Here is a 16,344-nt window from a genome sequence, read left to right as displayed (position 1 = left end):
TGACATGGCGTACCATACCATACCATACCATATTAATGAAGAACTAATATACATACATATAGTCATACATATATATACACATATACATATACACGCCTTGTAGCATATTAAATTATTAATATGAAGAAGATTAATATCTTCTAAATATTATGCATATTAAAGTGAGGATTATTATTTTCAATTGAAAAATATTACGAGCTAGAATTAGACTTGTTTTTTTCTTTTTGTAAATAAGAAATTTGGTTACAGAAAAAAAATACTACTATGTGCACTCGCATGTTTTGTTTTTCTACATAATTTGTATCCATTTTTTATTTATCTTTTGATTATAAAATGTGTAAAAACATATAACAGTCTAGCAAAATCTCTTATACTATATATTAACCTAAAGGTGCATCAATTTATAATTTCGTTTTTGTCAAAGCATCAATTTATAACCAAGCATAAGTCAAGTTGGTCTTATATGTGTGGTATATGATAGGAAAAGGAGATTATATGTGTTTATCTGACGGAGCAGCATGTGTATTTAGAATGATTAATTAACTTAATTTAGTACTCAAAGCATGCAGGGCCAACTGCCCGACCATATTCTTTGTTAGCCAAATACATAAATTCAGGTCGGTACCTGTGCTTTTGAGAGCACACTAAACTTTCGAACTTTAGTTTGAGAAAACCTCTTGCTACTACACTCGGCAGTGGCAGGCATCACTCATTGTCTTGACTCTTTTGTACAGTTTCCTTTCGGCTATTAATTTCATGTGATTGCATTCTAAACGCTTTTCAATTGTTAAAAGAAAAATGACATACAAAATTGTGGTCAATTCGCTCAGAAAAATTGCAAAATAAATAGTTGTAACTGCCAGAGTAGGGGAGCGGACTGGGCTCTTCAATAAAATAAAATAAATGTGGAAGGTCTTCAGTTCGATGCTCGGAGCTGGTGAGTTTGTTTGAATGTGGTCAGGGGCATGATGAAATTTTCCCCAGTCTCTCTAGACCCAGAAGGGGTATATAACTGTAACTTACCACTAATTGTCCCCCTTTTAGAAAGAAGAAAAAAAAAATCAGTGTGATTTTTGCACTTCTATTTTCATCTCGTCGCTCATTGCTTTTCAAAAGCTATTTTATTGAATATTTTAGAGAAAATCCAACAAAAAAAAAAAGAAAGAAAATACGGAAAATCACTTAACCAGAAAATAAAAATAATGTAATATGTTGATTTTAGAAGGAAACATGTCCAAGAATAACCCACACAAGTAAACCTAGGATTCCTTCAATGTGGGTTATATATGTTTCACATGATGTGTATCACTTCAAATAGACGTTTCAATGTCTATGAGTTTCAACTTTTGACCGTACCCAATGGTCGATCCATCACTAAATTTTCCCACTCTCTTTAGAAACCTCCAAACTAATTTGGTCTAAACAAGATGATTAGGGTGATTAAGAAGCATTTTAGGGAGTGTTTTTCTGCAGAAATTATGGGATCAAGATGACCCTACACTAATCAAATGGTCGCGATGGACATAAAAGGATGATTAAGCAGCATTTTAGGGAATGTTTTTCTTCTGAAATTAGGTAGGGTTCAAGACCTAATCATCTTTTTTTTTTTTTTTTGGGTAGCAACAATCTAGTTAAGTTGATGTTCTCTGAGATAGCATGAATTTTACGTCATCGATTCTCATCAAGTATATGACAAGCAGAATTATAGTGTTCCGGAGTATCGGATATTCTGAAATTTTTAATCCGTTAATTTTTTTTATAACAAACTAAGATGGTATTAAGAGACCAAATTGATAATCTAATAGCTTAATATATTAATTCTAGCCGTTCTTTGTAGTAACTGAAGAAATTCAATTTTTGACCTAGCATAATTTCGAAACCATTACTCTCACAATTTATGTTTTCCTAATGAAGAATTCTTGATTTTGTCCAAAAGAAAATTGAAGAATTCTTATGTATAATGAAAGAAAACATTAATATATCTCTCATCACGTAGCGATACTAAATATGTCTACATAAAACTCTCAAGTCTCAACAACTTAAATTTGTGTGTTTATTCAAATCTAAGTGTGTGTAGATTAATATATTATTTCAAAGCGTAATTCAATACACTATTTTTTCACGCTTTACACATTTCTTGTTAATTTTAATTGTCAATTTTATTTTAATTGTTCAAGCTTACAATTAGCAAAATAGAAGAATGTGTATAAGGTAAGAATTTGTGTGTGAAAAACATTATTTATTTTGAATTTTCGGCATATTTCCAATGACAATTCAATGCCCTTTCCATATGGAAATGGGCTACAAAAGCACCTTTTGGTAAAAGACAATCTCTCGAAGGGAGAGTGGGAGTGGAGAGGGAACTCAGATGCATGGTCTGTTATGTCATATGGGATAAATGATGTATCGAGTAACGTGTCATAGTGACAAAGCCGTCCAAAAGAAGATGGGACAACATGAAGGACTACGACTGATGAAGGCAAGCTCCTAGGTCTTGCAGCTTGTTGCAGTTAGTGCACTCTAAATCTTACAGAAATAAGTGTTGTTAATTAGTAGGGCACTACTTTTGCCCCTTAGGGAGCGTAATTACAATCTTATATATTATTTTTTTAAATATTAGAATGTCATATATAAACTTATATTTTAATTATAATTTCATACATAGTTTTCACATTAGTAAAGAGGGTTTTTGAACATTAATTCTTGCAAAAGATTAAAATTTAAAAAAAACTCGGTGCTAGATTACATATTCAATTTAATCTATTGAGGTGTACTATAATCAAAATTTATATTCAATTTTGTCTTATTTAATGTCTCCACATTAAATTCTAATTTTATTAATATGCGCATATTTAGTTCTTTAATTATAAATGAACATAAATGAGAAAAATATTAAAAGAAATTTGTGATACAAAAATATATAAATACACAAGTGTATAAATGACTATGTTGAAATATATAAAATTGACTTTTTTTGCACCTAAATATTTGTACCTACATGATTGTATTGAAATATATTAGAATGAACCTAAATGTGTATACCGAAATGTATTATATTGAATTAATCTACCTAAATGTCAATACCAAAATGTATGTACCAAAATGTACATACCAAAATGTACGTACCGAAATGTATGTACCGAAATATAATATATTGAATTAATGTACCTAAAAGTCAATACTCAAAAGTGTGTGCCGAAATGCATTATATGAATTAATGTACTTATATGTTTGTATCGATGAATGTACCGAAATATTCAAATGTATTAATATACCTACGTAAAGAACATACAAAATTGTTATCGGAATATATATTATAAAAAAAATTAGTTGCCTAAATGTAGACATTAAAACATATTATGATGAATGAAATAAAAATTAAATTTAAATGTAATTAATACATAAAAAGATAAATAAAACATTAAAATATAACTAATAAATGAGATGATTAAATGTACTGGGGACTAAAATTGGATTTTAATCTTAAACAAAGTTATAGTCTAAAACTCATCTTTTTTAATGATTAAAATGAAGTTTTCTATTAGTAAAATATTGACACATGTAGCTTCCACATCATCATTCAACAATCAAATTTATGAACTAACTAACAAATGTACGAAATTCAAGCTAAAACACAAATTTATGTATGAAATTTCAACGTTTTAAAAATAATATATAAAATTGCAATTACATTCAAACTTAATAGTGCAAAACATAATTTATCCTAATTCGTAATTACCCTGTAAATGCTCGGTTATTTTAAATCTCATCTGTTATCATTTCCAAACCCCACTTTGGAAAGCACGGTTTGACCTTTTAATTGTTTCTAATTATGCTTGTTTTAGGAAAGCAATTTGTATGAAATGAATTTATTATCATGAGACATTTAATTCAATAATGCATCGCTATGTGAAAATAAATTTACAAATGACCTTATATTATTGAATTAGAATGTCAAAGTAATAATAAACACGTTTCATGTAAGTTCTTCTCTTTTATTAGACTCACTCACATTATCGAATTTAATATAATATGGGTCCTAATTATGTTATATTTCCTTTTGCATCAGAAGTTCTAAAGCAATGGAGGGAAATGTCGCTGGAAATTTTATTGATTAGGATTCGATTGATTTGGCTATCAAATGAAAGTTGGTTAGTCGTGTTTTTTTATTTTTTATTTATAGTTTGAGCCAAAGTGGCTAGCAAAAAGTTGGGAGGGAACTCACCGAACATGGATTTGGATCCTCTCCTGATCAAAGGAGATGGCGCCTCCTGACCCAAATACACGGGACATTAGATTTTGATCCAACGACTACAATTATTATAACTTTTAAAAAGGTTCCTTATTTGTAATCGTTGGATCAAAATTCAACGACCTGTGTGTTTGGATCAAGAGGATCCGTCTCTCTTGCTTATGAGAGGATCCAAACCCGCCGAACATGATTAGTAGATTCTTGTTGCCTAATTGTTTTTATCTAATGGGATCCACAACAAAATCAAACAATAATAACACATGCATAATGCATCGTTAAGTCGGATAAATATAAGAATGAGTACTCAAAATATCAAAAGTTTATCGGTGTCAAAAGTACATGTTTTTCTTAGTATATTTAGACTGTTTTCAATATTTGTGGGATCAAACGAGTATGCGTTTGACACACTAGGTAGTCTATGACATTATTTTTAAGAGTAAATTGTAGTAGTGGTCTCTTACTATAACTTAATTGGAACAATGATCTCTCAACTAAAAAATCCATTACCATTGGTCCCTCAACTCATCACAACGTACAACTATGGTCCATCAACTAAAAATTCATTACCATTAGTCCATCAACTTTAATTCAACTGGAGAAATGGTTTATCAACTTTAACACAATTGGAGCAATGGTCCCTCAACTTTAACTCAATTGTAGCAATAGTCCTTCCAACATAACTCGTTTTGACAAAATTTTGACGAAGTTGACGAAAATGACCATAACTACACATTTTGATGAGTTGAGCGACCAATGGTAATGAATTTTTAATTGAATGATCATTGCTCCAATTTGATTAAAATTGAGAGACCATTACTACAATTTACTCTATTTGTAAATGGCATTCTTTTAATGTGTGTGTGTATATATATATATAAATACATAAAGGTCACACACAAAATAAATTATATAAAGTGGGGTGTTATAATTTTATATAGAGTGCCTTTGTTTCTTTTTTTTCTTTTTTTTTGGAGAACATACATAGAGTCTACTTTGAGTGTAAGCAAATTATAAATTTCTGCCAGGAGTAAATTAAAAGTGAGTGCAAACATCGGGTTTTTGAAAAGTGATACCATGTCATCTCTCTCATTTTAACATCATGTCCAATATGTTATAAGGTCATTTAAGATAAAATACGTTATGATGAAACTTGTGACATCAATAGGAATCGATAATGAATTGGGTAAAACCTACTGATACAACAATACTTGTTGAAAGAGTTCTCAAATTCAATTCTAACCATCCCACAACCTAAAATGTAATATATAAGATTATATTTTAATTCAATACAGTGAAGTCCTCAGTGAATGGCTTTATAATGCTAAAGATTGGTTACAATTGTGAAGTTATATCTGCAACATCCCTTTTTCTCATCGAATTATTGAATTTATAACACTTTCTTTCGAACTCTGTGACAATAAGTTGCATCCTTCTTGTCCAAATTCCATCGTTCTGCACAAAACAAAAACTACGACGGGGCCAACTTGAATAATGTCGTCAATCGAACAGAAACATCGGACAAGATTAAAAAGAGTATGGAAGAGGCTAAATGTGTTTTCCCGTTACGATAATGAAATCATATCTGCAGCATCACTTTTTCTCAGCCTTAGAAATTTGTGTGATCTAAGAATTATTGAATTTGTAACTTTTATTCAACCTCTTGGACAATAAGTTGCATCCTCCTCTTGTCCAAATTCAATCGTTCTGCAAAGACAAGAACAAGTAGGTGGCCAACGTGAATAATGTCTTATGGTGAATGGGACCGCCCCACTAATTGCTAGGGGACTCACTCATGGTGACAAGTAGGGACGTACGTAGCATGTCCTTAGGACTATTGGCTGAACACAACAACTACATATTATATCATATGAAGGCGATAAGCTAGATGGAAAGGTCAGAAAAGTCGCATTGGAAAACATTTCTTCTAACATTAAGTACTTTCTTTTGGTTTTTTATTCATTTAATTACAACTACTACCAGAAAATTAGGAAAAAAAAATAAAGCAACAATCATCCCATCTCATGATGAACACTTATGCGACGGGGGCGCTAATTACGTTGAATTTTTGGCATAAAGTTTACATTGTTTTTTAGTTGATTCCGTTTTCTACAAGCTAATAACATGTTAATTATATATTTTGTGAGCCCTTTAATTCTTTGATCATTGGTAGAAGGGTTCGTCGAGCTTGAAATGTTTTTCAAGATTATGAAGAAAAATTTTACAATATCATTTCGATCTTTAAATTAAGAATCAAAATCTACAACTTTCTTTTATAAAATGAGATATAATCACTTTATCGGTGTCAATAATAGTTTTTATCATAATTTTAAAGCATTTTATGTACTATACTGTAGTCTGTATTAAGACTAAACACCTTCACTCTTTAAAGCGGCATGAACACCTGCTTTGGTGGGAATTTGGTGTATATTAATCGGGTAAATAGTTTCAAGTATCATTACACCACTCATCAACAGGATATAAAATTGTGCTTTATGTATTGTTTTTCTTCTTTATTTGTTTCTCTTATGTTGTGTGCATAAACGATGACAAACCACAACCAATAAGGAAGAGAAATAACTCGTCCTTAAATCAAATAAGAATTCTGCAGGCATTAAAGGACTACATACTAAGATTTAAAATACAAGCATACCGTGGTTGGTTTCTTGCTTTGAATGCAAATATTGGTTTAGTTAATTTGATTAGTGCAATATGCTTCTATCCTATGTATTTAAGTTTGAATCTCTCTCTTCTTAATTTAGAATAACTTAATATAATTATCTTCTTGCTTGTAAGAGAAAAAAAAAAAAAGGTTCTCGCTTTCACTGAACTTTGTTGCATAACACTACCCTACTAAATATTTGGGTACATGCTTATTTATTTATTTATTTACAAAAGAAGATTAGCATAAAGTTCAAACACTATAGGTATTTCAACAAAGTGTTTAATCTTTTGATGATTGGTCAAAAATCTAACCATTCATAAAATAAAAGTTTGGACTAAGTAAGTAAATGACATGTACTGTCTTACTCAAATTAATTACATACCTATTTGCAGACTTAAGCATATTGAGTTGGTTAAAGTAATGTGCTATGTCATGTATACTCAAAATAAAATCTTCTTCTATGTTATTTATATTAAATCAGAATATTACTCAAATAAAAATTTCATATTATGTTGTTAACCCTATCTAGATTCCAAAGTATACCACATTTTGGTATCCCATAGGTGAGACCATATGATAGGTGACGTTTTTTTCATTAAGGAATTCCGTAATAAATAAATCAACTGAAATAACATACATAATTAAGTAAAAGCGTGTGAGAGACTAAAAAAAAATGTATGTTTATCATTTTTCAAAATAGAAAGATTAGCATTAGGCTAAGATATCGATAGCACCTATGGATGTAGTAATTGGGTATAGCTCATCCAAAATCAAAAGAGTGATAATGATAACATCATGAGTAGCGCACCCACCAGCCCATGGAAATGCCTTTGGGCATGAAACTTGGATTACATTCCAAATTGCATTTATATTACCATTGCCTTTTGTTTTGGTAAGTAAATGGTACTTAATATTACACTAAAGCAAAAATGCTCCTTATATGAAGGGACTCTTTTGAAACTAATGATTAAAGTAATAAACCTCTTTATTAATAAAGTTTTTTTATTTTTTATTTTTTTGATAAACTGAAAATAGTATTTCATGGCAAAGGTCAACAAAGTACAAAGAGCAAAATATATAATATATCGAGTATAATGTCTTAACCAACTAGTCTCTACACATATTTGATAAACCTTTTGGACCCAGCGTGGTTCACTACCAATATCATCAATATTGTCTTACCTTAATCATATATTGCTAGGGGGGTTAAGTTTATTACAAAAAAAACCTCGGTGATATTAGAACTAAAACTCTCACATAAAATTCATATTATTTTTTGTATTCTTTAGCAATGCTCAGTGTCTTTTATTTGAATGGGTCCTTAAATCGAAGCACAATCAAAACGAAATCGTAGTTGCTTAAAAAAACCCTATTTGTGGTACGATGGATGTTGGGAAACAACTAAAATAGAGGCAAAGAAATGAAGAGTTAGATAGAGGCCGGCCATCCCACCTTGCCCTAATCACCTTTTTTTTTCACTTTCAAAGGAAATGACTCCACTTCCCCACCTTCTTCCAATGGCATGTGCATGAGTGATGGTGTGGGCAAACCACTTTAGTGTGATTGTCATCCGTATGAGTATGACATTTAGAAAGAGAAAAAAAAGACTGAAAAAGCAAATGGTATTTCACTGTAGAATCTCTATTGATCGAGAATTTGAGATTGGGATCTCTCTTTACCAGACATGCATCATGACCCTTGTACCATGGATTGTCTCACCTCTTTTGGGCACAAATGTACTTTTCCTCTCTCTCTCTCTCTCCCCGCCTGTCTTGCATTCATGTATTTTCCAGTCTCTCTCTTGTCACTCATGTTCTTTGTAACCTAGCTAATTTCCAATCCATGCACAAAAGTGTTTTCGACCCAAGAATTTCACCTGTTTATAATCAGATGAATCTCATTGTATGTTTCATGTATATAGGTTGTTTAAAGAAAAATGTTTTCGGCCTAAACTGCAAACTACTATTAATTTTCATTGTGAACTTTTATTTTGCCTACTAGAAATTTAGCCTATTCGGACATTTAAATTTCACTTCATACTACGAGAAAGAAAATTATCTCACCCTTATATAAATTTATGGCTCTACCCTTGATTATAGTTAATAACACATCGTCTGGACATTGCCATTAGGATAACAAAGTTAGCGTTCTCGTTGTGAACATTTTATTACATTGTCAAAATATGTTATACGGTTGTGATTACATTATAAAAATTTTGTTGAAATTAAAATGCATCGTAAACTAACCTTTTGCAAACCTATTTCGCAAATTTCAGTTTCGAAAGTCGTTCTCGGTTAAACTACCATATGCATTCTTATAATCTTAGAAATGCAATTTTATTTGAAGCTTTCGTTTTTACGTTTTCTAAGGGTTTTGTGAAAGTTACAGTCAGGCCCTTATATAATTCATGAGCGAGTTTCTTATGGGCAGCCTATCTAAGGGTTTTGTGACAGTTCGATTAACTATTTCATGTAGACACAGAACTCAGGATCCTCTCAGTAGTTTAACTATCAATATGATACTAACTAATGTGAATTTAGTTAAATATGGACGACGCATATGAAAACGTAGAACTGAATAACACCGTTCAACACACCGGCGAAGACGTAGGGGTGGATAACAACGATCAACAGACAGACCAAAATGGTGGCGTGGCGGTGAGGAGGATAATAATGGTGTGAGGTGGATAACAACACACAACCACCCCTTCTTGTGATTCCGGTGGTGGATAACAGGTATGTCCCAAAAATTAACATGGAGTTCGACTCCATTGAGAAAGTTGAAGAATTCTACGAAATGTATGGGAAGAAGGCAGGATTTGGCACGAGGAATGCCAGCACAAATTACAACACAGCATGAGAGTTGTCGAGGAAAGTATTTGTATGCTGTAGATGTGTGACATGAACTAATAATAATATAGTTACTATTTTTTTTTTTGGTTGTTATAAACAGTTGTGAAAATTAAATCAAATGGTCAAAACACCTATAGAATTAATTAGCAGCATTGAAGCCACACGATGAACAAATTATATTTCCCGCAAGTGCACGAATCAATATGATAGTATAGCAAGCAAATACGAGTGTCATACCCACAGGAATTTGTAAAGTCACCTAACAAAATCCAATTTTGTAGTGCCCACTAGAATTAAAATAAGGAAAACAACTAAACTATGAAATTCAAATAATTAACTAAAGAGAAGTTGATCAAGTAATCTTAAGTGCAGTAAATTAAAGAGAGTTTAAGTAAATAATTTCTGAAAACAATGGTTGAAACACTAGGTATCCGACTTCACCATATCAATCCAATTCTATGTCATTAGATAACTTAGTAAGAACAATTCAATTCAGGATCTAGGGTTCATTCTCTCTTTATTATGATTATCTGTTAAGCGTCCAGGTGTAACCAAGAATTCATAATCATCAACTTAACCATGGCATCTAGTCTAAGTCAATAATCAAAAATCCATTAAGTGCAAGAAGAACAAAGAAAACCAAAAAGTGTCTTAGCATGGCGTCTGCATCAACAACAATTCATTCATCCAAGAGAGCTATCTCAAGGCTAAGCATATGGCGTCTACTATAACCTTGTCTCATATATCTAAAAATTCATATTAAAGGTAGCTAATCAATAACATGAACATAAAGAATGACTTAAGCATAATGAATGAAACTGGAAACCCTTGAATTGATAAAAGAGTAAAGTCAACTAAGACATAGAATTATCATGAAGGCTACATCGGATCCCTAGTAAATAATTTAGTTACTCATAGCCATCAAATTACAGGAAATCATAATTATGAAAGTCATAAGTACAAAGTCTAAGAAAGATATTGAAAAACCCTTAGAGAACCCCTTGGCGCCAGACTTCCTCCTTAGGTCAATCCTCTGTGCAATCTGATGAAGTGAGAGTCTCCTTCCACGTTGCTGCTCTCTTGCCTTTAAATAAACATCTAAGGAATATATAGGTAGGTTTAGGTTAGGCTTTGATTTGCCGCGATTATTGAATCCCAACCCAAACAGGAATCCCAACGTTATCAGACTTCGGTTTCCTGATCCAAACTGGACTCCACTTCCACGTAGAATTCCTGAACTGACCTTCTCGCACTAACACAGGTATAACTTCTTCTAGAAGCATCCGAATCATGATTTGTAAAATTCTGCCGAAACTAGACGTCCAGAGCTTTCCATGCATATGTGAACAATACCCAATTCGTCCTGATGAAGTTTTGACGTCCCAACGAAAATGGCAGTTCTGCGCAACATCTTCCAGCTCCAGTTAAACTTTTCACACAGAAGGCATTAAATTGTGGATTGAACAATTTAACATTTGATGATTGTTGGAATACTTCTTGACTTCAATTCTTCTCAGTTTTGATCCTTTTTGGTCTTGAAATCACCAAAAAACTCCAAAGTCTTTGCTACGGTCCATTATCTACAAAATATGCACTAAACACATCAAACAACAAATTTCACAAGAAAACATAGCATAAAACTTAGGAAATATGGGCAATATAAATGTGACAAAAACAAAGCATGATACAATCCAAACTAGGAAAACAAGGAAAATATAAGATCAGACAACACTGATAGAAAAGTCACCAACCAGAGAGGATGAAATCATCCGAGCATTTCTCCCATTTGAGAAATGAAGTCATACAAACAAGTCCACCGGATTTGGACCAAAGAAGAGCTCAATCAATGGAAAAAGAAAAAGAAACATGTGGAACATGAGAAATCTTTTCCCAATCTTCACCAATGTCACGCTGGCATCTCCTCTCTAGGCGAGGACAATCTGCAATCTGAACTTCTCTCAAGGCAGTAAGATGATGCATTCCCTCTGGCAGGGATAACAATTTCGGACAACTTTTGAGCACAAGTTTTCTAAGCGATGTGAAACTTGTCAACTACCAAGGTAATGTATCCAAGTTCTCACAATACCAAATACACAAGACTTGAAGGGTGTTAGCAGCTCCTCGAAACCATTCAGGCAATGCCACCATTCCTGGTACAAGTACAATAAACAGTTTTTGGAGCCTCAGTGGAATTACTTGATAGTTTCCATTCGCCAAATCAAGTTGCTTACAATTATTGATTACCAGAGTGCGTAATGCAACAAGATAACTCATCTCCCGCGGCAACGAAGTTAGATTACTACACTCAACAATAAAAAGATACCGAAGTGATTTCAAGCATCCCAATCCGTTCTCCTGAAAACTTGTTTGCTTTGTGGTTAATAAAAGTGATCTGAGGCTGATCAAGTTGTTTGTTTCTCTAGGCAACTCTTCGAGATTCTTGCATTGGCCAAGAAACAGAGTTTGCAAGCTTTGTAGTTTGCAAATTTCATTGGGGAGTTTGTTTATTGCTTCATTACAAGTTAAACCCAGATACCTCAAATGCTTCAACCTGCCAATGGACCTTGGCAACACTTCTAACGCTATTTTGTATAACTTAAGCACCCTCAAATATTTGAATCTCGAAAAGCAGGAGTGAAGCAAGGATGCTTCAATAACTATTTTGTCTCCTGATATGGTCCGCACTTTGTTAAACTTCCGCAAGGTTGTTGAGACATTCTGGCCAAATTCCGAAAATGATAAGTGTCTAACATTTTCAGAAATGGCTTTGGTGCCTGCAGAGTCTACTGTAGAGCTTTCTTCTTGTGCATCAGATTGTACAAGGTCATGGATAAGATCATGCATATCAAACTTACAGGAAATATCAAAGTAACATTTCACATTTTCAAAGAAAGATCTCATCCATAACTCTCGAAAATATAGCTCACCTACATCTTCCAACTCCATACTTCCATGATCATGAGATTCAAGGATTCCATGAGCCATCCAATAATTAATCAACCCCCTGCTATCAAATTGAACATATTTCTTCTGAAGGACTGAACAGTACGCAAGGCATTGTTTCAAATGAGAGGGCAATTGCGTATAACTCAACCTCAAAGCAGGCAAAATGTGCCCACCACCCTCTCGCTCTAGTTCTCATATCTCAGAATCTCTTACCAATTTTCATTGTTGCTCATCAGTTTTTTAGTGTAGTTGACTCGCTAAAGTTCTCACTGCTAATGGAACCCCTCCACATTTCTTGACGATATCTTTTCCAATTTCGAAGAGGTTCGGATGTTGTTCCTCTTGTCCTTCTTCAAATGCACATTTCACAAACAAAGACATGCAATCCTCATTAGAGAGACCTCTTAAATTAATGTGCATTGGAACTGTGCCCATAATTGAAGCAATTGAGATATTTCTTGTCGTCACTAAGATCTTACTTCCTGATTTAACCCCTTCTATCGACAAGTCTCTAAACTCAATCCATTTTATTCGATCATCGTTCCAAACATCATCCAGAACTAGCAAAAATCTCTTATCATTTAAAGCATCTCGTAGTTTTCTTTGTAATTGATCCAGTGACAAGTTATCGCTGACCTCTATACAATAGGAAGAACTAAGAATTTCTTTTGTCATGCGAATGGCATCAAAGTTTACAGAAACATACACCCACATCCTTAATTGGAAATGGCTTACGACCCTTTCATCATTGTACAACAACTTCGCAAGTGCAGTCTTCCCTAAACCTCCAATTCCCACTATAGGGATAACAGAGACATTCCTACTCCCACTTCGATCATCACCTGATTGCATAAGAAGATCTGCAATTGCTTTTTTTCTTAGACTCTCTACCGATAATCTTTGAAGCAGTAACAAAGGGCCGGGGTGGGTCATATTATCCCTTCTATGATCACCTTGATGATGATGATGATGATCAGTGCAAAGATCAAAGAAAGCCTTATTAGCTTTAAGCTCATTTAACCTCTCTCATATCTCCTGAATTTCAAGACCTACTCTAAAGTGAAATGCAATTGGATTAGAACATCAAAAGAAACGGCGTACCTTTCTGCTTGTTCCGTGAGATGTTTCCATGACTTTACGTCTCAAAGCTTCGCAGTCGAACTCATCCAACAAATCCTCAGCATCAAGAAACACATCTTTAAGTTGTCTTACCCAATTGCATATCTTCTTGTTATGTGCTTGTTTCTCTTCAGCATCCAAGAGCACATCTTTGATGGTGAACATGGTGTGCTCAAGCTTTTGTAGGTCCGATTTGACGCCCCATGCCAAGGAAATCTCATTGTAAACAATAGAGCCTAGCTGATTTATCAGTTTAGAAACCAATTCAAAGCCTAGTTCAGCCATTCTCTTGTTGAGGAAGTGAACTGGTTTATTGGTTGCTTGCTGTCCAAAGGTATGGACGAACTGATTGTGAATATGCCTTCACCTGTCCACTGTTTTTTTTTTCCAAAGGAAATACTCAACTGCGTGAAAGTTTCGAATATAATTTTTTCCGCCCATGTCATGAAGCAAACGTGATCCCCAAAGTTAGAGAAGGTCTTATTATATGCACTGTACCATCGGTAATAACAGAATGGCTGGCAGAAAATAACGGTAGCTGACGAATGAAGTGGAGAATGGTGTTGTACAAGATAAACAATGGTGGAAAAATTAGTTCAAAACAATGTCACCTTTTGGAAATGTACGATAATGGTGATGTTTCAATATACAAAATGCTTCTATGGTGATTATTGGCGAGAAAAAGAAAACAACTAGCATTCTAGCACCCGCTAAAACAAAAGTACAATTGAAGGTGAGAAAATAATTAGTTATCAGCTTTGTATTTGGCTGGTGAGAACATGTAGATGAAGAGAGAGCAATGGATGTTTTGTAAAATTAATGGGATTGGAGGCCGGGAACTGGTTTATCTTGGTTCCATATTTCTTGGCTGGATTCTATTTTACTCAGTTAACGGGGTTCGTACTTCGTGTTTGTTCAATTTTTGCTGTAACAATTCATCTTTTTTCCTTTAGCAATTGCCTAATTTTCAATTAGTGATTGGAGGGAGTAATATTATGAAGCAACAGATTAAAGGTAGTATTCCAAGAAAGAGAGAAATGTAACTTGTGTTAAAATTTGAAATGCAGATTAATGGTAGTTCCAAACTCAACCATGCTAAATTTACTTTCGCAGATCTGCATGGGGATGTTCGAGAATCAACTCAAATTATAATTAAAGACACTTCAAATTAAAGTATCAAATAATTAAGAATTTCTTACCAAAGAAAGTATTAAAGAAAAATAATTCCGAGCAAATCTATCCACCAGTACCACATGATCTTGAGAATATAAACAAAATCGTAACAACAACAACAATTAATTAGAGAAAAGCAGGCAATCTAATGATTATCAGTTGGAGTGGTACTACTTTTCTCATCAGCTTTTGTGCTCTGCGACACAGGGTTAATGTGAGGCATCCAGCTGAGTGGCAGTACTTCTGGCATGCCAAAAGGAACTCCTTCACCGATAGCATCGAATGAGAAATCAAAGTCTGTAAGTGGCTCATTGATAGCATCGAATGAGAAATCAAAGTCTGTAAGTGGCTCATTGAACCAATACTGATCCATTGTATCAACTGAAATTATGCTAGATGGATAGCCGTTATTGTTGAGTTGTGACGCATTGTTGTACATTGGCACAGATTGATCTCCAAAACCATATTGAGTGGACTGATTGTAGTACGTTGCGATTCCATTGAATGCATGACCATCTTGATTGTTGACATTCGTGCTATGAACCAACGGAATTGGCTGCATTACTTGTTGATCAGGCAAGTGTAACATTGGAGCTAAATGTCTCACCTGATCTTGATGAGCTCCATAGCCATTAATTGACCCCAATGGTGACATTAATCCGTTGTTCAATGCATAAGCACTGTGATTATTATTGATCATGTTGTATTGTCCCGCTTGATAAGAAGTCGAAGGCCCATCATGGTTCATGTTATTCCTAGGTGGCGATAGCGGTTTATGAAGCAATGGATGGTCTTGACTTTCTTGACCTTGCAATACCAGAGCTGCTGATGAATTTATCTCGTCTTCATCATCGTCAGAAACCCTTCCATTTTTTCTGTTCTTCTTGCTTTTCTTGTGCTCATATATCTTGCATAGAACCCACTTATCCAACTGCAAGCACACAATTAAAAAAAAAACCATGTTAGAAACACACAAGTTCAATAATCTCACAGGTCTCACAGTAAAGGTGATTAGTCGCGAAAAATAAAATATGAGGAATGGTACTTATCTAATAGCTTCGAATCTAATATGTTGATTAAGAAATATGAATAAAAAAATCTCAATTTTCATCAAAGTAACATGTAGATGTTTGTGTGGCGGATCAAAATTTCTTACCCCAACGATGGTACATTTAACTGAAGTCAAGTTCTACTTCGAATATGAAGGATTATACTTTTTTTTTTTTTAATCAAAAACTGTTTTTATATTTTACCAACCCATCAATTTGGTCATTCATGTTTCAAAGTTCAAACGCATTAATTTAGTCATTCATCTATTGACTTAGTCATCAATTTCGTCA

General features: G+C 33.6%; 1 pseudogene; it reads right to left on the bottom strand.

The window, feature by feature from the left end:
* Nucleotides 1-11,605: 11,605 nt before the first annotated feature.
* LOC137712142 (putative disease resistance protein RGA1) lies at nt 11,606-14,116 on the bottom strand (annotated as a pseudogene).
* Between the last annotated feature and the right edge of the window lie 2,228 nt (nt 14,117-16,344).

The sequence above is a fragment of the Pyrus communis genome, chromosome 14 (genome assembly GCF_041283825.1).
Source record: "Pyrus communis isolate YQ-2024b chromosome 14, ASM4128382v1, whole genome shotgun sequence".
In the NCBI taxonomy this organism is placed as follows: domain Eukaryota; kingdom Viridiplantae; phylum Streptophyta; class Magnoliopsida; order Rosales; family Rosaceae; genus Pyrus; species Pyrus communis.
Note: the sequence above shows the minus strand (reverse complement) of the source record. Positions and strands in the feature narration are given on the sequence as shown.